This window comes from Cyprinus carpio, chromosome B9 (assembly GCF_018340385.1).
Source record: "Cyprinus carpio isolate SPL01 chromosome B9, ASM1834038v1, whole genome shotgun sequence".
In the NCBI taxonomy this organism is placed as follows: domain Eukaryota; kingdom Metazoa; phylum Chordata; class Actinopteri; order Cypriniformes; family Cyprinidae; genus Cyprinus; species Cyprinus carpio.
The window spans coordinates 32,146,073-32,167,184 of record NC_056605.1 but is presented as its reverse complement, the minus strand read 5'-3'; the positions used below and the strand labels follow the sequence as shown (position 1 = coordinate 32,167,184).

Below are 21,112 nucleotides of genomic sequence, written 5' to 3'. Positions count from 1 at the left end.
GATTTTGGCCACTTTTTGTTTACCTGTGTCATCCACAGGGCTACCTAAAACAAACAAACAAACAAAAAACAATAATAATTATAACTGTAATTTTATTATAAAACAGACAACTTGTCTAAACATTTGTTATACATTTTTGATGAACTGATTATTTTTCCAAGACTCATAATTCACTGTGCTATTACCAAATCCAGTTTGTGTCATTTTTCTTCGTTCTGCCACTGTAGGTAGCTTTGTAAAGGCTGGGCCAGGAAGCAAAAACAGGCCAACATTCCAACAAAGGTTTTCTCGTCTTCCGGCTGTACCTTTAAAACAGAAAATAAACAGTGTGAATAAAATCAGAGAACTCTCTGGTCAAGATGTACATTTTACCAGCTTGACATCCTATCTGAAAAGGAGTATCAAGAAATTAAAAGGCAGCAAATTGTTTTATTTTATTTTAATTAATTCATTTATATATTAGTTTGGTTATTGTTGCTTAACAGATGGAAAACAAGATTTCTGCTTAATTTCTCAGTTTTTGTTTGTTGTTTACAAATTTGTTTATGTGCATCACATACATGAAGTCTACATGAAATCAAAATTAACAAAAATTTGCACACATAACTAGTCTTCGTGTTAAAATTTTTCCAGCGATATATAAAAACAAACATCAAAATTTAATGAGATTGAATGAATGCAGAAAAAGTTCAATGTATTGCATCCCCATGCATATGAATAGTTATATCTCAGGGGAAAAAGAGCTTTTTAGAACCGCAAAAGATACGTTACCTAAATGTCGATTTCGAGACCGACGAAACAGCCTCCTTGTAGCAGCAAGTAAGTTCTCGTTCGATGAACTCTAAGTTCCATCCTTGCTCCATTTGCGACATTAAAAATTCGATCAAAGGCAGAAACAGCCGAATCTACTGTTTCCTGCTCTAATGTAGAAGTTTCTTCCTCCATCTTACACGAACGTCGCAGGCGCCAAAAGTGAGCATAGACTGATGGGAAAAATCCTTAGACTCAGCAACAATTAAATTTTCACTAGTTAAAATGTTAATTCTTGATATCAGGGATTGAATTTCTACTAGTAACAATGGCTATTTTTGATATCAGCAATTACATTTAATTCTTACCTAATCACTCGCAGAATTCAAATTCTTTCAGTTTTCACTAGTTAAAATGCTAATTGTTGATATCAGGAATTATATTTCAACTAGTAACAACTGCTATTTTTGATATCAGCAATTGTATTTTCACTAATTAAATGTCACCATAGGCTGCCATTCAAATTTAATTGTTGATATCAAGAATTCATTTCTTACTAGTAACAACCTTTATTTTTGATATCAGTAATCACGTGGTTACTAGTGCAAAAGTCTATTCTTGATTTCAACAATTGAATTGCCACTAGTAAAACTGTTCATTTTTGATATCAATAATTTAAATGTCACTAGTGACAATGTTATTTTTTTATATCATGAAGGTGATTGTTACTAGTAAAGCCATTTCAGATATCAGAAATTACTCTCATAATTATTGATATCAGAATTGAGTTCTTGATATCAGGAATTTATATTTTTACCAGTAACCATAGGATAACTGATATCAAAAATAAAGGTTTTTACTAGTAAGAATTGTATTTCTGATATGTGAAATTGTAATTTCAACTAGTAAGAAGAAAGTAATTCTTGATATCAACAATTAAATTTGAATGGCAGCCTATGGTGACATTTAACTAGTGAAAATACAATTACAGATATCAGGAATTATCATTTTTACTAGTTGAAATGTAATTCCTGATGTCAAGAATTAGCATTTTAACTAGTGAAAACTGAATTCATGCTATCACAAAATCATAAAAAGATATCATGAATTCCTTTTTGGATATGTGCATAATTTAATGACGAGTGCAACCCTTTATGAATGTTTATGGTGGATAGACGACAAGATACAGAGCCCAAAAGAGAATGGGCTTGTTCGATTGCCCTCTCATGAAAATAAAACGCTCCTGTAGGCTATTTTTAATCATTATTTTGTTTTTATTTTGGCAGAAGCTATTTAACTCCGCCTACCTACATGTGGTAGTGTTACTCAACAACCATTATGAGATTCTGATCTTTGTCAGATTCTGTGGCGCAGATGGTAGATCACGAAACTGTTCTTTTTGACGCGACGGACCCGGGTTCGACTCCGCCTTCTGCCGAGCTCTTTCTTCACCCTATTCACATCCCGTATCACATCGGAAAGGCATATATTTTCTATAAAACTGAACGAAATTATCGAAAAGTGAAAAATAACGTGGATATTGTGTAAGGTTAGGGCTAGTTGTAGGAGCGGCATCCATTTAATAATTTTTAAATAAAAATGATCATTTACACTCAATATGTTATTGTTGTGGCCTATACTGTTTTATAATGTGGCCTACTACAATAATGAGGTGCAGATATTGGTCACTATTTGCACTAAGTAGCACAAACAGCATCAAATTACTATTACTGGAGGAAAATACTCATATTATTAAATAGTGTAAATATAATCTATTGCTAATAAAATATGCTATTTTCACTTAGTGTAAATAGAATTCATTGTATTCAAACAGCCTCTGCCAAAATCAAATTCTAAACTAATCAGCCATTTCAACTGGAGCTTAGATCGGGCCCAACAAATCAAGCCCTACCCGAGCCCGAGCACGTTGTGTCCGAGCCCGGCCCGGCCCGACACGTTCACTGTAATTATGAGCCCGAGCCCGATATAAACCCGACCATTTTTAATATGTGGGCCGTTATAACCAGGGGCGGCGCCATGTTTTTTTTAACGCAGGTGCTGCTGTGCTAGATCATTTAGTAGGCGGGGGGGAGCTGCGCAGTTATATATATATATATATATATATATATATATATATATATATATAATATAAATACTATTAATAAATGAGCAAAAATTGGCCACTCAATATTAAATATTAAATTATTTTAATTATCATAATTAAAGTTTTAATTTTATTAAATTGAACAAGCACAACATTCAGCATTCAATTAAATATTCTTAAAGATTAATTATTATTAATAATGTTACTTCAACATATTGTTATTTCAACATAATATGTGTGTGAGCAACAAGCAAGATGTGCATTTGTAAATTCGGTGAGTTTTAAAATGTGTATGTGTGACCGTGGCGCGCCGGCGCCTCCATGTCATTATTATATTGTCTGCTATATTGCTTTTTATGTATTAAATCCAGGCAATTGGTTGATGAAAGATGTATTAAAATTAAGATACAATTTATACTAAACGAAATTCACCTTAAAGAAAATCTTTCTTCAAAACAAAACTTAAACTTGAAACTAAATGTGCTTATTTAATGGCTAAAACACGTATGCTACTACAGACTCTTTTTGTACAAATTGCAGCACATTCATTTAATTCTTAATTTTGCACATGTAAGTTGAAAGGCATTTGTTTGTGCATAGTAACATATCTGTAACATTTATCAAGTTCATAATTGTGCGTGCATTTTTTATTTATGATCTTAATGAATAATACGACAAGGAAGAAGCATGTAAACTGCGTTGTTTGTTTATTCAGATATAACTGAATGGATCGTAAATGGATCTGAAATTCCGAATGAAAGAAACGTAAAAAATAAAAATAAAAAGATAAACAGTGAACAATGATGAACACAGAAAAAGATGGCCTAAGACCGGTTTTTTTTTTGTTTTTTTTTTGCTGTCATAGGCAAGCAGCGTGCCGCATTTTATGCACGAGACAAAGCCAACACATACACTCTAAAAACTGCTGGGTTGAAAACAACCCAATTTGGGTTATTTTGGCAACCCAGCGCTGGGTCAAAAAGGGACGAACCCAACGCTGGGTTATTTTAACCCAACCAGTTGGGTTAGTATGTTTAACCCAGCATGCTGGGTTGCTTTTTTTATGGTTTAAAATTACTACTTTGCAGGGTTATAAAAACCAGAGCGGGTTTTTTTTTTTATCACTGTATTTCAGAAGGAAACCGACTGTATTTAGAAAATGTTCGATTTTGCACGTAATGCTTGATAAGGCAGCGTTTGTGAGCTCAGCGCTTTGTAGCCGTTACCGGAGAATCCTGCATCTCTCCCGCTCTTAAAGCGCCTCCTGCTGGCAGAAAATGAACTTGCGGAGTGTCGCCACTAATTGAGTGTAAGGCTGTGGGAAACAGTGCATTGCTAGGCTAAAATGAACCCAAATTGAGCTAGGCATTAAACCTACAAATTTTGTTCATTTTAAAAATCACTTTTACACACAAATAGTAACTATCAAAAGGTAAATATTTATTAAAAACAAGAGAAAAGTCAAAAAGTAACATGCATGTAAGATGAAATGCAGAAAAGTATGGCATTAACAGCTACAGAGTTCATAAATAAAGCATTGAACATTTGTTGAATATAACTCTTAAGATCAAATTTGACTTTGGTAAATGTTATATATTGTATAAAAATATACGAACACACTATTATACAATAAATGTACAATTAGTTAAGTTCTTTACCAACTATTCTAGCATTACAGTACACCACAACATTAACACTGATATTATAACATTTAACAGATGCGCGCGCGTGTGTGTGTGTGTGGGAAAGAATGTGAGCATGTGTATGAATGACAGAGTGTAAACTCTTTTACTAAACAACACAGAACAAGCATTTAACATTTTGTTTTTACAAATTATACACTTACAGTTTGTTTCACAGTCCATGAATACAGATCATGCATCACTGTCAACTTTCATGATCTCTTTAGCATAACTGATGTAGTCATGAAGAAGCCCCATCAGCACATGTGACATCTACATCACCCAGGGCAGCGTCCTCCTTTAAAACCACTGTTGCATCAGTTTGGGGGAAAGGACATTCTCTTCTCTGACCAGCATTCATCCCAGTCACCACCTGTTCTTCATCAGTAGCCTAAAAAAAGAAACATATTTGAAAAAAGAAAACATTTAATCAAACTATCCATTTTCAGATAGAGGTGTATTCACATCAGTAAGGAGAGTTAAATAATCTGTTTTAAAGTTTCAACACTTTGTGTGGTTGTTTAATGTCAGCGCTCGAGAATGCTATAATGGCAGCACCAGTGTGAGGGCATGTGATATTGTTTGAATAAATATATTGCTTTCAGAAAGCTACTTTACTGAAACATTCACACATACCTCACAAATGTTCATGTACGTTGAGGGCTGCTCTTCAAAGGGTTAGTCCACCAAAAAATGAAAATGGTCATAATTTACTCTCCCCCATGTTGTTTCAGACCCATACAAACTCTGCTAATTTTTGGAACACAAATAATTATACTTAATATTCTATTAATTTTTGTCCTCCATTGCTAGTCTGGGAGACCAATATTTTCTTTTGAACAGACATGTTCGCTATCATATTATTTAAGATTTAATCATATATAAATATCGGAATGGATTACTTCTACAATAACTCTGAAAATTCAAAATATATTCATTTGTATTCTAAAGACAGACAAAAGACGTATAGGTTTGGAATGACATGAGGGCAACTAAATGATTTTTTGTGTGAACTATTCCCTTAAGAGGGAAGACCAAGAATGATGACTCTCCAAATCAGACAACTCCAAAGTTGGTTTGAGTCCTGCAATGAAAAACAGACATCGAGGGTTTTAATGAAATGAGCACATAATCACACTGCTGTTTGCATCAAAATGTGAAGTAAAGAGACAGGAGACAACAGAAACATTTATTTTGCTAAAAATAACTTACATAAATCTCAAAAGAATGACGCTCACCTATGTCTCTGGCTTTCAACATCTACAAAAACAAAAAACAAACATTATTTTACTCTTAGTAAAAGAAAACAACTGATAACTGATATTATGAAATTATGAAGTTCACTTGCCTTAAATTATCTTTCCCTCTCTTCAGAAGAAGCTGAGAACACCGCCTCCTCCTCACACAAGCAGACTTCTGTGTCCTTAACTCCAAAGTTAGCTTGAGTTCTGCAAAGAAAAAAGGGGACATCACTGGTTTCAATAGAATATGAACATGTAATCATACTGTTTTTGCATCAAAATGTGAAGTAAACAGGCAGGAGACAACAGAAACATTAATTTTGCTAAAAAATAACTTACATAAATCTCAAAAGAATGATGCTCTCCTATGTCTCTGGCTTTCAACATCTACAAAAACAAACATTATTTTAGTCTTAGTAAAAAAAAAAAAGATAACATAATTCTGAAGTTCACTTGCCTTAAACCCGTCTCTCCCTCTCTTCAGAAGAAGCTGAGAACACCGCCTCCTCCTCACACAAGCAGGTGTCTTGACACAATGAAGACACGAGCTCGACAAGTCTGAAATATTACATGTATAACATACTTTTAACAATTACCACGTCAACAGCCTCAAAATAATCATGCTAGTCTTTATTACATAACGCGGTTTCCTTTAGGAAACTAACGTACATTCACTTTAACCGCGAAAAATAAGATAAATTAATATGAGTGTAACCGTAACCATAACCGTCTATTAACACCTCAAAAGTGCAGATATTGTAAAATATTATGTAAATATGACATAAGACACTCACGGACGTTATATTAAAAGTAACTTACGTGTTCCGTTCAGTAACGTTAAAGGAGGCCGTTAAGACCTCCGTTTCTGAGGCGAAAACCGCGTCCGCGTATGTTTCTATATAACGTTAAACTCTTTTGTTTCCGCCTTTCATAAAACCTTTCGACTTTCATAAACCGGGTAAACAATAAACGTTAATTTTACATTTTGAATCGTTACTTACCGTAATGTCTTTCACTCGCTTCTCGCTTCTTTCACGCTGAGAAAATGGCGGCTTCTCGCACTGGAGACGTACGATTTTAACGTGACGTGCGTGCTCTCCTTCACGTCCGCGTTCACAACCCAGCGCCGCTGGGTTATGATCAAGACCACTGCATGGTTCAAGTGACCCAATTCCGATTTTTTCCTCTCATGTGGCACAGATCGGATATGACCGGTGAACATGTAAGCAGGAAAAAACCGCATGGATTCCGATTTTCTCAGATCGGATTCAGGCCTCATTCATATGTGGTAATAAATCGGATATGAATCGGATACGTGCATTTGCGTGTGCCATGTAAGCAGACAAATCGGATATTCCCCAGTAAATGCGAGTCGTACGTCATTAAAAAAGTGACGTCAACTCAGGTGGACGCCACCAACTGAGATCACATGACTTATTATAGGCGTGATAGAGGACGAAGGATACACACAGTGGAGCAATGCGGAGGTTTCATGTCTTTTAAGTCTTTGGGGCGAAGAGACAGTGCAGGCAAAAATGCAGGGTTGTTACAGAAATAAATAAGTTTGAACACATTTCACGAGATATGGGGAGGCACGGTTTAAGCTCTTTTTTCTCCGCCGTACGAGACCATTGTTTTGCTGATTTTTTTTTTTTTGTTGACTTTTCAATATATTATGGAAAGCAAAACACTGTATAATTTTATTTGCATCTGCATCCATTGTATTTCGTGCTGTTTTACTTCCTTTTCCGGGTCAGAACGTCTACCTTTGGTAGTTTCAGCAATGTATAGTGTAAATGCAAAAATCGGATACGGGTCACTTTTAAAAGATGATGTAAGCGGGTCGTCAAAAAAATCGGATATAGTCAGAAAATCGGATTTGGGCATCAAGACCTGCAGTGTAAATGCAGCCGAGATGTCCTACCTAGCGATAATTTTATATTTTGAAAAATTTCTATTAAGCAATTTTACAATGTCCCATCATGTTGTCACTCCCCACGACTAGTTTAAAATGTTTCCATACCTCCGATTTTCCTCCAAACTTGCTCAAAGTTAATTCTCCTGTTTTAATTTTTTTTCTTTGATTCTTCAAGCTCCATGTGGCACTTAAGCTAAACGTACAGCACGCACAGCAGGTGTGATGCGTCACGCGTGCGAGACTGCGAATGCGAGTGGACGAGACGCTGCGCATGACACGTGATGTGCTTTATCAAGGGCCCGACCCGACCCGGCCCGAGGACGGTTGCGGGAAATATCGGCCGGGTCGGGTCGAGTCCGGGCTCGGGCTCGGGCTCGGGCAGAGAATCTAAGCTCTAATTTCTACTGGAAGATGAAGGCTGTGATATTAAGTTTATCCACTAGAGGGAGCCACATTATAAGGATATATTTATTGAAAATAAATGCAATAAATGTGTATAACCGTAGTGTAGCGACAGTAGTTTAATATTATTAGTGTGCATAGAAATATGTGAAATGCTTGTAGATCATTTACCCCAATAACGCAAACTTGATTAAATATACAGTATCTCACAGAAGTGAGTACACCCCTCACATTTTTGTAAATATTTTATTATACCTTTTCATGTGACAACACTGAAGAAATTACACTTTGCTGCAATGTAAAGTAGTGAGTGTACAGCTTGTATAACAGTGTAAATTTACTTTATCATTCACCTTGTCCACCGATGCTTCAAGAACTGGACAACATGTTATATAAAAATAATTCCTATTAGGACACGACTCATTCATGTAGACAACGATATTACCAAAAAAAATAAAATAAAAAGTCCAGTAAAACCGTTTGTATGATGCATTATTATCTGTTATATTTTTAACCTTTTAGTTGTATTTTTTATTTGATGTATTAAAAGAAAGTGTAATAAAACCAAAAATAAACACCTGAAAAAACGACATGAAGTTATTTTTAAAACTAAATTAATGCCTTGTTCATTTTTTCTTTAATTATCCGAAGGACTTGGTGGCCAATAAAAAGAAACAGCATAAACTTACTTTTTTTTTTTTTACACATTTTTTACAATTAACAAAAAATAAAGAAAAAATGAATCCAGCCATAACATAATTTTCACGGTTCAATGACAAAACAAATAAATAAAAGAGGAGCCGTTTCTGCGCATGGATGTTCTTCTGTCATCTTTGGCCAATGCTGACGCTAAAAGGAGGAGTGTCTGAAAATCTCATTAATATTCATGATCTAATTACCATAGCTATTCTTACATGTAAAAATGGCCTTTCTACATATCTGTAAAAGTATTTTTACTAGTTAAAATATTTAAGATATCAGTAATTCTATTTTCACTAGTTGCAAGGACAATTTCAGATATCAACTGCCTTTGATGATATCAACAATTACTTTGTTACTAGTAAAAATGTGAATTCTTGATATCAACAATTTAGTTGTTACTAGTTGAAATGTTAATTCTTGATATCAGTAAATGTATTTCAACATGTTACAATTGTTATTTCTGATATCTGAAAATGCATTTCTGATATCAATATAATTTCTGATATCTAAAATTGGTTTCTTACTAGTAACAATCACATCCATGATATCAGAAATGAACATTGTCACTACTGACAATTAAATTGCTGATATCAAGAATAGACGTCTGTACTAGTAACCACGTGATTACTGATATCAAAAACAAAGGTTTTTACTAGTAAGAATTGTATTTCTGATATGTGAAATTGGAATTTCAACTAGTAAGAAATCAATTCTTGATATCAACAATTACATTTGAATTGCAGCCTATGGTGACATTTAACTAGTGAAAATACAATTGCTGATATCAAAAATAGCAATTGTTACTAGTAGAAATATAATTCCTGATATCAAGAATCAACATTTTAACTAGTGAAAACTGAATTGTTGATATCAAGAATTAACATTTTTACTAGTGAAAATTTAATTATTGAAACAAATAAAAAAAAACCTACTGATATCAAGAATTAACATTTCAACTAGTAAGAAGCCCCTCTTCTCGAGATGACACATATTTTAATAAAAATAAACACATATACAAAGGTTACACACTCAAATGTTAGACTGGATTAAAATATAAGAAAATGTACAAGTGATAAGTTGTCTATTTCTGAATTTCAGAATACACAGTTATGATGATCTATATTAAATCTGGACAGCTCAGGATATAAGCCCATCACTGAAAATATCACATTGATTTTCTTGGTTTTCAGTGCTGTATAAACACATCAACACTGCTACACACATTACACTTCCATGCATTCTAAAACATGATTCCTGTAGCGGCTCTTATGCACCATCAGCTGATCCTGAGGAAACTGAACTGACGTCTAAATACTGAGAGTCCTTGCTAAAACAACAATAAAACACACAGACAGTCAGATATGAGTATGAGACATTACTGCTGTCACATCACATCAGCAGATCCAGCTCAGAAACACAGTATATTCATATTACAGTCAGAGATATGAATCAGAGTATGTGAGCGGAATGTGGAGTGGAGCGGTGTGATTTTGACTGGAGCGAGGAGCATTTTAAAAGTCGGAGCGCTCCACCAAGAGTGCTCCACCACCACTACATCACGAGTACAATTCATGCCAACAGCCCCGTAGCATAACTGTTAATATAACTGGATATTTAGCAAGAAATCACATGTTAAACATATTTAGCTAGCTTGATAGATAATGATCACTCAAATCAGACAGAATGTGAAGGCTATGACGGCTATATGGACATGAGCGGGAAGTTATAGTTCTCAAGGATGTTTGATTCTTCTAAATACTGAATATTTTCAGCTGAAAGCATGATTTAACCCTTTCGCAACGTGAGTTTAAAATATTCTAGCTGAGCCCCCAGCGTGAGTTTTTTTAGACGACCGTTATTTTTAGAATGTATCGCCTTATTGGTTTCCATGGCGATGTAGATCGATCCGTAGGTAAAATAACTGGAGAAAACGTTTCATAAAGTTTCATCACAAACTAAATTATGAACAGAAGTTGAACTGTGGAATTTCAAACATACTGAAATACTTTAGACGCGGAGCGAAGGCGGAGCGGTGTTTCTGATATCAGTGAGCGCGGAGTGGAGCGGAGCGGAGTGATAATTAAATGCTCGGAGCGCGGAGGAGAAATTGTTGACGCTCCACTCCGCTCACATACTCTGATCTGACGAACAACTGATCATAGATTAATAACAGTGAATGATCAACAACTCTCTCTTTATCATTTACACACAGAGACACTGGAAGAGATGAAAATATTCATATATTCATAGATCATCACATAATTAAACAGTTTAAAGTACAGAAACTAAAGCGGAGCTAATTTATTATCTTATATTCTCCAAATATGTCTGTTACTAAACTTTGGCCATTTTAAAAGATTTAAATAATAATATACTCACAGTAGTATAATCTCTCCAGTTTATAACGTGGATCATCTTTCAGATCAGAGAGTAACTTCACTTCTGATTTTCCTAGATTATTCTCAGACAGATTCAGGTGTCTCAGGTGTGAGGGGTTTGATCTCAGAGCTGAAGCCAGAGCAGAACAACCTTCATCTGTGACGCCACAATTATACAACCTGTAGAGAACAATGACACAGTGTTAATTGTAGTTGAAGTGTGTGTAGTTTGTTATTGACTCTGGTCTCAGAGCAGGAGAGGAGATATAATGACAAGCATTGCCACAAACTGCTGCTGATAGAATGAGATTTCTGCATGTTTGATGCTCAATGCTGCTGTTTGAAACCGTCATGTGCTTCAGGACTGAACAGACACACAGAGCTGAATGTGAGATATTGTTTCATAGTGATATAAGCACAGATCTGTCTGGAGAAACAGTCACTTGATCCTCTAATTACGACTTACAGTTTACCTAAAAATGAAGATTAAAAATCATAAAAATCCCACAGACTTACATTGATGAAATGTTCAGATGAGCCAAGACTATTCAAACTCTGTCAAAAATTCAAATGTAAACAAACTGAAGGCCTTTAGACTCCATTTAGCTGCCATTCTATGAACTATTTCTAGACCATTCAAACTCATTTAACCTTCCATTCTGTCTAATATTTCTAATCTATCAATCATCTATATGGGGCAGTCGTTGTCTAATGGTTAGAGAGTCTGATTGTAACCCACAGACAGGGATGTACTGGTCATCAGGAGTAAAGAGATGAAACAACACAAGTGTCTTGATCCATTCAGATGTGACACAGAATTGTGTTTCTACAGTCGTGTGATATGAGAACATTAAAGCTTCTGTAGTGATGCTGGCTGAAAACAGACACCACAATCTAAACTTCATGACGAGGTCAATTGGAAAATGTCAAAACATAGACTTGTAAAATCATCACCATAGTAACTTAACTTGCAGTTATTAACACTGTACAATAGAGATGTATTTATTATAAATGTTACTGTTATTAGCCTACTTAAATATTAAATAAAAATAAAGTTCAGTTCACCCAAAAATTAAAATTGTAATTTTCTCAACATCGTGTCATTTCAAACCTGTATGAATTTCTTTCTTCTGTGGATCATAAAAGAAGATAATTTCAGAAATTCAAGAAATTTTTGTCCATACAGAAATCAAGGGTAAGCAAAATGGTTTGGTCACGTTCTACAAAATATCTGTTGTGTTCTACAGAAGAAACGAAGTCACACAGGTTTGGAGTGACATGAGGGAGAGGAAATGATGACAGAATTTATTTATCAATAGATTTCCTGCATTCTAGCTCAAAATCAATGCTTTACTTCCAATTAAATTCCTATACAAAAAAAAAAAAATACAAAGATTAACTCATTTGTCATAAATACAGTAATATCTATTATTATTTACTCCAATTAAAGGCCTTGACACAGAGTAAAACATTCATGAAGGAACTCGTAGGCCAGATGGACTGGATTTGTCCAGAGCTGAATTTTAACCCCAGTCCAGCCCTGACCACAGGACACAGGTTTGAGTCTCAGTACTGACAGATTGTCATGTCCTTTCTCTTCTTTTCTATCAATCTGTCTATCTATCTATCTATTTATCTATCTATCTTACAAGCTTTAGTCTTACAATTTACATTAAAGGACACATCTTACTGAAGACAAACACATGAGACGATCAGAGAGATCATCTTACCTCAGTTCCTCCAGTTTACAGTGAGGATCCTCCAGTCCAGCACAGAGACTCTTCACTCCCGAGTCTCCTAGATTATTCAGAGACAGATCCAGTTCTCTCAGGTGTGAGGGGTTTGATCTCAGAGCTGAAGCCAGAGCAGCACAAACTTCATCTGTGACTCCACAATCTCTCAACCTGTAGAGAACAATGACACACTCTTCACTCTCTCAGATCAGATCAGTTTAGCCTGTGAATCCATTAGTAAAGAGAAAGTACAAATCAATGTGTGACGAATCATTGGACTGAGATTTAAAATGTCAAAAAACAAAAAAAACATGACCATAAATCATTTAAAGCCTCATTCAAAAAGGAAAATTATTTTATTTTTTAGTTTACCCAGTCATTTAAAAATAACACATTTCAGAGCTGTAACAACAATACTGTGATATTTTTGCTTAAGGTTATCATACCGTCTAAATCTCATACAGACCCATGCCTAGATGCCAGTGTTTCCTGTCATAGCTGTGAAGAGATTTGATTTTAAAAACAGTATCATAGCTATCAAACTATTTCTTGTTATGATTTTAAACCTGTATTTAACCAGAATGATCAGAAATTAACCAGAATCAGATTGATCTCAAAGTAAAAAAGGTGCTAAAGTCTGATTTTGTGGTGGCTGTGGTTTAAAATTAAATGATTATAATCTTAATTTAAGTGATGAAGACTTTTGAAAGTCTGCCAATAATCAGTGTTGAGTTCTACTGTAAGCTTAACCCTGTCTGCTTTAAGTGATTCAAAATGACTAATAGTTGAAAATATTTTACATTTAGAAAAGTAATCAAAAAGTAATCAAATGTAAAAGGTTATATTAATAAAGCAATTGAAATAGTTACACTACTGATTACATTTTTTACATAGGGTAACCTGTAAACTGTAACTATTACCTTCCCAGCACTGTCTAACAGTAACATCACAGAAAATATTCTGCAAGTCAATGGAGAAAAGTGTCAAAGATTCATGTATTCACTTGCCCTTTCCACTCACTTATGTATATAGTTATTTTCACCTTATGCTGTTGGATTTATAATTAAGACATTAGAAAATCACTATTATGACATTTTAAAAAACACTTTTTGTCAAAGTTCAGCACTGTTTTGAACTGAAGTATGAAGAGTTTAATTTTCTGCTAAATGTGAGTTGAGCTGTCCTCATTTTAATGCATTAACTGTCTATAACAGTAATGTCAAAGTGTGAGTGATTTATGGAGCTACTTACTTGATCATATTTTGAGCTCATTTAAAATTCTAAACAACAACAACAAAAAACCTTTATCTTTTGATTATTTATAAACTTTTATTAAAGAAATGTGTAAAATGTTGCTCATCAGAATCATGGGTTCGATCGAGAAATGTAGGCCTGTATGTTAAATGCAGTGCAGTTTTCTCTGGATAAAAGAAGCCTAAACGTAAGAGCCCTCGAGCAGATCTGATAAGACCAAATTAATGAATAAATACTAATAATAATAATGATGTTGATGATAATAACAAAAAAAGTGTGTATTTTCTTTTCTTTAAGTAGGCAAAGTGTGCATTAAATGATTCAAAGGTTATCAGAATTAAAAGTTAAATCTGTCTCTGCAGCTTTTTGAAGTGCAAATTTTGTCATTTGTGAGAGTGTGAAAACTAAAAAAATTTTCATCAGTTATTTTATCGGTTATTAAATCAGATACAGAGAAGCACGGTAAAATTAAATTTATTTGAATGCATTTGTGAGAGTGTGATTACGAGTAAATTAGTCCTGTCTGTCTGTGCAGCGTCTCTCTACTAATAGTGAAGCTGTGGATTTTGATTACTTCAAAACACAAAGACATTTTCGCTGTAACTTTTCTGTCTCTAAGCATTTTTATCAAATCACAGGACAGTGCTGACAATATAGTTTGTGTGTGTGTGTGAGTGATGTGTTATGTGTCTGTACGTGTGTGTGTGTACGTGTGTGTGTGTGTGTGTGTGTGTGTGTGTGTGTGTGTGTGTGTGCAGTACAATCCTTGTAGGCAGAACTAGTTTAGAACGGCTATAGTTACAGCATTAATTGTGCTAGTGATTGAGAGGTAATGGAGCACTCTGAGAGCGAGCCAAAACCAGAATTCTCAGACTTTCAAAAAATCCCTGCTTCAGTCAAAATCACGCTGTTCTGCTGTCAATGCCCTTCGATCCCCATACGCTGCTTTGGGTGGAAAAAAACAGAAAACGATCATTTTTTAGGGAGCCTCCCTTGTGGACACGACACTGGGTTTCTGAGTGAACTACTTCATTCCCTATTTCGTTCACTACTTTTTACCGACAATTCATTCTGATTTAGAGTGTACAACCGATGTACACTCACTGAAGCACTATTTCCCACAATCCAATGTGGCGTAGCGGTGAGCTGGAAGAGAGAGCGGGAGTGAGTGAGTTTGAAGGAGAGATGCTGTTTACATCTTTATTATTTCTGCTTTAACGTTTATTTCATACATTATTTATATTAAAATATATTATGTAGGCAGTAACTCAGTTCAATATTTTTACTAATTTACTGAGGTGGCATCGCTGTTAACTTACAAAAATGATGATAATTTGGTGGATAATTTAAATGTGTGTTAATCACAGTAGGTAGTGTATTCTTTCTGATTTTCATTAACGGTCGCCTGAGGACGCTCTACGATCATCTTATCTGAGCTCAAAACACTGATCAGGAGAGTTTCAGGATACTAAAAATAATACATACATACAATTATGAACATGTGTTAATGTGTGTTTATTTTTGTTCTCAGTATGTTAATATTATGATTATGAACATAAAAACATTACAAAACAAATTAGTAATATACCATCAATGAAAGCACAAAGCTGATGCGGAGGTATGTATAATTGAAATAAAGTAATTTTGAGTGTTACTGCTATTAATATTATTTACATGTAATATAAAACGAAGATGTTTTTTTCCACAGCTTTAAGTCTGAAGCGCAGTGTATACGTCACCGTCCGAATCCGTTCACTCCTTTCTGATATAGTCCCACTCAACTGCTGTAAACTATGTAGGGATTCGTGAACGAGTGAACGATTTCAGACACAGCTATTGTGTTTTCTGGCTTTCTGGGTGATTTGACAAATATTTTACAGTGTGTCGTATATAATCTTACCTCAGTTTCTCCAGTTTACAGTGAGGATCCTCCAGTCCAGCACAGAGACACTTCACTCCCTGAGTCCTAGATTTATTCCCAGACAGATCCAGATCTCTCAGGTGTGAGGGGTTTGATCTCAGAGCTGAAGTCAGAGCAGAACAACCTTCATCTGTGACACCACAATATCTCAACCTGTAGAGAACAATGACACACTCTTCACTCTCTCAGATCAGATCAGTTTAGCTGTGAATCCATTAGTAAAGAGAAAGAACAAATCAATGTGTAATGCATCACTGGACTCAGATTTAAAATGTCAAAAAACAAACAAAAAAAAACAAAAAAACATGATCATAAATCATTTAAAGCCTCATTCAAAAAGAAAACAAAAATTCTTTATTACACTGTCAGGATTTTTAACCAAATACAGGCGTGTGATCAGCTAGAGACGAAAAAGGAGGAAGATCTGACCACGCCCACAAGCCACGCCCCCAGCACTATTATTAAAAATATAAATTTGTATATTTATAAACTTCATTTGATAACATAAATTTTATAACTATCTGTACAATTTAACATAATGTAATTATGATAGGTTTGCATTAATTAAAAGATCGGTGTTTGCATTCATGTGTGTTTATATCAATGTTTATCTGTTTTGTGAAAGGTCTGCAACATAAATCAGTATCTGTCTATAAGCAGCGCATGTATATTGCTACGAATTCTTTTGCATTAATTATCAGATAAAACAAATATTAAAATTAGTACTGTATTAGTTGTATCATTTTACAGCCTGTTTTTTTTTTCCATTTAAAAAATGTTTGATGCAAAAGTTAACTGTGTAAAATAAATAAAATATGTTGTGAAAATAATAATGAAACAAACTAATGTTTGTGCACAATTGAGAAATGATACTTATGAAGATAAATCGCAGTCCACGTCTCACAAGGTAAATATTTCATTAAAAAAAAAAAAAAAAAATCAATGTAATACAAACATTTTCAAGATATAGGTAATTAATTGTACAGTTACAGTTATAAATGATCAAATAAAGTTAATAAAACACACATGCTTTATCAGAAATCTCTGAGTGAGGTGTCTCGTTTGACAGTCAGAAAACCTTATGATCTTATAGATAACAGTCAGAACAAAATCAGCCTTCAATTTAAATGATTTAACTGAAGACTTTTTAAGGACCCGCGGAAACCCTAAGAACATAGTTCAGTTCAGTGCAAACATTTCTGTCATGCATTTGGCAAAAAGCTTTTGTTGACGATGCATTTAATCTTTGAAACTTGAGGAAAGTGCAACTCTGGCGTCCCTGTTGTTTGTGTGTAGTGATGTGATGATGATTTAAATAACAGATTTCCAAACACTACAAACAGTGTCCCCTTGAACTTGGTACAAAGATAATCTGTTTACCATCTTGACTGGAAAATGCTGTTTTCATGGTCAGTTTTTTATTTATTATTTGCTAATGTTAGTGAATGTTTACATTAGAGTGCAGGTCCTACTACACTGAAATTAATGAGGAGCGGCTGGAAACTAGCGACCTCTCCTGGTTGAAGACAGTATTAACATCATAAACTGAAAGCAGTCTTTATGTGACTTACATTTCAAATATTTTAACATTGATCATCCGAGTCTAAAATGATCCAGCGGGCCGTACTAAAAGACATCGCAGGTTGTATACGGCAGTTTCAGTTTCTTTATAAGCAAAGATAGATTGCATTAGTGCCCCTTTTGTCGGCTGTCAACGTCACTTTATCTGACACTTTTTCTTTGATGATGAATCAGCAGCCGACGGCCGTTGGATGAACTTCTCCAGAACCTCCAGATGACCAGTCCACCCCTGCATGTAGCGCGTCACACTACAGATTATTATATAATTACAGCACAAACCGTTGTGAATTTTATGACAGCTCTACAAATCTCAGATTCGGATCTACACGAATCACATACATGGTCGTCCCTCAGAGGACGGAAAATACGGAAAATAGTCTGTCTTATGTTTAATCACACTATTCATGACACAGCTGAGCTTTATAGTGCTATTTTAATCTGTATTAATATGTGTGGAGTAGTGGTGTGTGTGTGTGTGTGTGTGTGTGTGTTCATCACTCAAGGATATAAAAACCTGAGATCAGCTACACTGTGAGATATTATTCATACTTAGTGTAAATTGTGGCAGATAGTACTTACAACTCAATGTATTGCAGTGCTTTAAAAAAACAGTAGGTAATAACATATTCTTTATATGATTCTATTGATTATAAACACAGATGCTGTCTTCTAGTGTCCTTCCTTGTGTCTATTCCTAAAGCCCCCTACACCTGCTCCTAATCACACTGAAGCTGCTGATCAGTAAAGCTGTTCTTGAAGCTGCAGGAAGAGACTCACGCTTCTGAGTTTGGGAACAATATGAGCTGCATGTGATTGATTCTCCAGAACATCTGATCAACGTGAGGACACCACATGTATAATTTGAATTATATACATGTTTAGACATTTTATTTCCATGTTTTGAACTTTATTTTATTAACTACACATCACTATGACATGCGCAGGATGTGTGAAGAAGCCTGTTGCTGCTCAAACCTGTACAATCCGTTGATAAAACAATATAAAGACGGCCAGATGTGCAATAAACTCTGGGCAGTTGTTTTGTTCACATGTTTGTTTACGGTTCAAGCCGATTTTACCGCGCATGTATGTGTGGCCAAGGACGCGAGGGGACGCGGTGCACGGTCAGGTGGTCGTAAGAGAAATCCTATAGAAAGTGAAAAGTGAAAAAAGAAAAGTGACGTGACATACAGCCAAGTATAGTGACCCATACTCAGAATTCGTGCTCTGCATTTAACCCATCAAAAGTCCACACACACAGCAGTGAACACACACACACACACACAGCAGTGAACACACACACACGGAGCAGTGGGTATCATTTTGTGCTGTGGCGCCCGGGGAGCAGTTGGGGGTTCGGTGCCTTGCTCAAGGGCACCTCAGTCGTGGTGTTGCCGGCCCGGGAATCGAACCCACAACCTTAGGGTTAGGAGTTAACCTCTCTAACCACTAGGCCACGACTTCCCACTATAGTTGACCACGCCACCCGGAATACACCAGGAAATAACTGCCTAAGCAAAGGACACAGGTTCGTTGCCAAAGGCAGGGTGAGCATAAAGATGGACAGATATAAAACAAAATCACTTTATTAACATACAATTAATAAAACACACGGTCTCAAACATCACAAGTCTGTACCAGTAACACACAAAACAATGAGTACAATACAAAAAGGATAACAAATAAAGAGGGAGGTGGCCAACAAAGACCCCCAGATTTCTACCCCACACTCAATACCCATGACACACACACGCTTGTGAAAAACCAAACATGTTAAACACAGTACTCCATGTGGACACACAGTACAGGGTATCATGGCCAACCCCTCCCACCTAAATCCACACAAAACAGACGGACCCAGATGAGTTCCGGACAAGACAAACAAGACAAGAGAGCAGAGCAGAGCAGAGCAGAGCAGAGGTGCAGTCAATTACTTGATGTTCATTAGGCTTCAGTTAAGATCATTGGAAACCCATGGACGTGCAATCAAACCACGCCAGGATTACAGCTACTTGCAGGCCCATATCTGAAAACTGGCCAACAGCCAGCACACGACAGACAGGAGGATAATCCAACTGCTAGCACTCATTTAAAACGCCACATGTCACAAAAAGGCGGTACCAAGGATGATGCATCCCAAGCAACCAAACACTTCCCCCTTTTATATGCACACAGGCACTAATTGGCTTATGAACTTACACAACTGGAGCAATCATGATCAAGCTCGAACACTGATAGGTTCACCTGTTTGGGTAAAACATAAGTTACATACGCAATATAAACATAATATACATACCAATGGAACACGTTCGGTAGAATAAATACAAGTAGTTTGTGTCCGCGCTGTCCGTGTACGCGTCCGGATTGGTCACACAGGAAAGTATAACACAGACCTTTACACTCCAACAGTCTTTCGGAAAACAGGGTTTTTTAAACCACACAAACAGCACTTCAGCTCGATTGAACAAAGTGTTCGGTGCGAATAAATGAATCTGCTCCCACAATAAATGAAAATCAAAACGCCATTATCTACAACCGAGAAAGACCGAGAAAGTGAGAGAACATGCTACGATTGGTCAGCGAAGTGTGGCTGTTATCTGATTGGCTATGAGCAGACGGTGGGTGGGTGGAGTCACAAATGCACAGAAAGACATTCACAAAGATGAATTGCCAGGAAAAGTTGTTTGTGTTGAATAGGGCTTGGGCGCCGCGTTGCATTCTGGGACGTGGCGGCCATGTTGATGGCGTCGTGAATGTAAACATACAGCAAGTCGAACGAGGAAGAACCAGAACAGAGTTGGGAGAAAAGAAAAAAAATTATGTTAAAAATCGCGGAAAAGGTTGTGGGATTTACAGGGATACGCTAAAGTATGGAGGCCAGGGATCGGTATGTGGACAAAATCGGCACTATTAACGGTTTGGATCAATATGAAAATCCCAACAAAGAGTGGAGCACCGCACGACGACGAGTTGCTGCCGCACTTTTGCATTACAGATATCTTCTTTGCTGCTACACACGTGTTTGTTTGTGAGCGGAGCCTACACTTCAGAACAGTTCCGAAGCTAAATAGTCATTGGAGTCTCATGTGTGCACAGTTTCACAAATGGATGGGGTATTAGCGAGCTGCAGATCATAAAGCCGCGCAAACAGTATACAGTAATCCAGGTACAAAGGTAACACTGCACTCCGGCCTAGTTGCTAGTTTAAGTAATAACCGTTAGTGGCTAACAACCATTACAATGTACTTTAACTAACTTATGTGTTTTCAAAAGTTTAGTTAGTAGCTGTCACACCATCCATGTTTTTTTCCGGGGTTCTCAGTTATTTGAGCTCTTTTCCCGCGCTTACCGTTGTAGTATTTTCCTGTAAAAAATCCCGTTAGCTCTTCCAAGGACCTGTACAGTCTCTTGTGCTGTGGTCCTTTTGCACACAGTTGCCCTTCCAG

At 36.0% G+C, this 21,112-nt stretch overlaps 2 long non-coding RNA genes across 2 annotated transcripts in view; both read right to left on the bottom strand.

Moving 5' to 3' along the window:
- LOC109083327 overlaps positions 1–21,112 on the bottom strand; it is a 76,503-nt gene that overhangs the window by 15,928 nt on the left and 39,463 nt on the right. The gene's annotated exons all lie outside the window — the stretch shown is intronic.
- LOC122134427 overlaps positions 10,074–21,112 on the bottom strand; it is a 14,434-nt gene continuing 3,395 nt past the window's right edge. Inside the window, exons 2-3 of the long non-coding RNA XR_006155671.1 lie at positions 11,179–11,357; positions 10,074–10,122 (exon numbers count right to left, since the gene is read on the bottom strand). This is a non-coding gene — a long non-coding RNA (uncharacterized LOC122134427). The remainder of the gene's footprint in view (positions 10,123–11,178; positions 11,358–21,112) is intronic.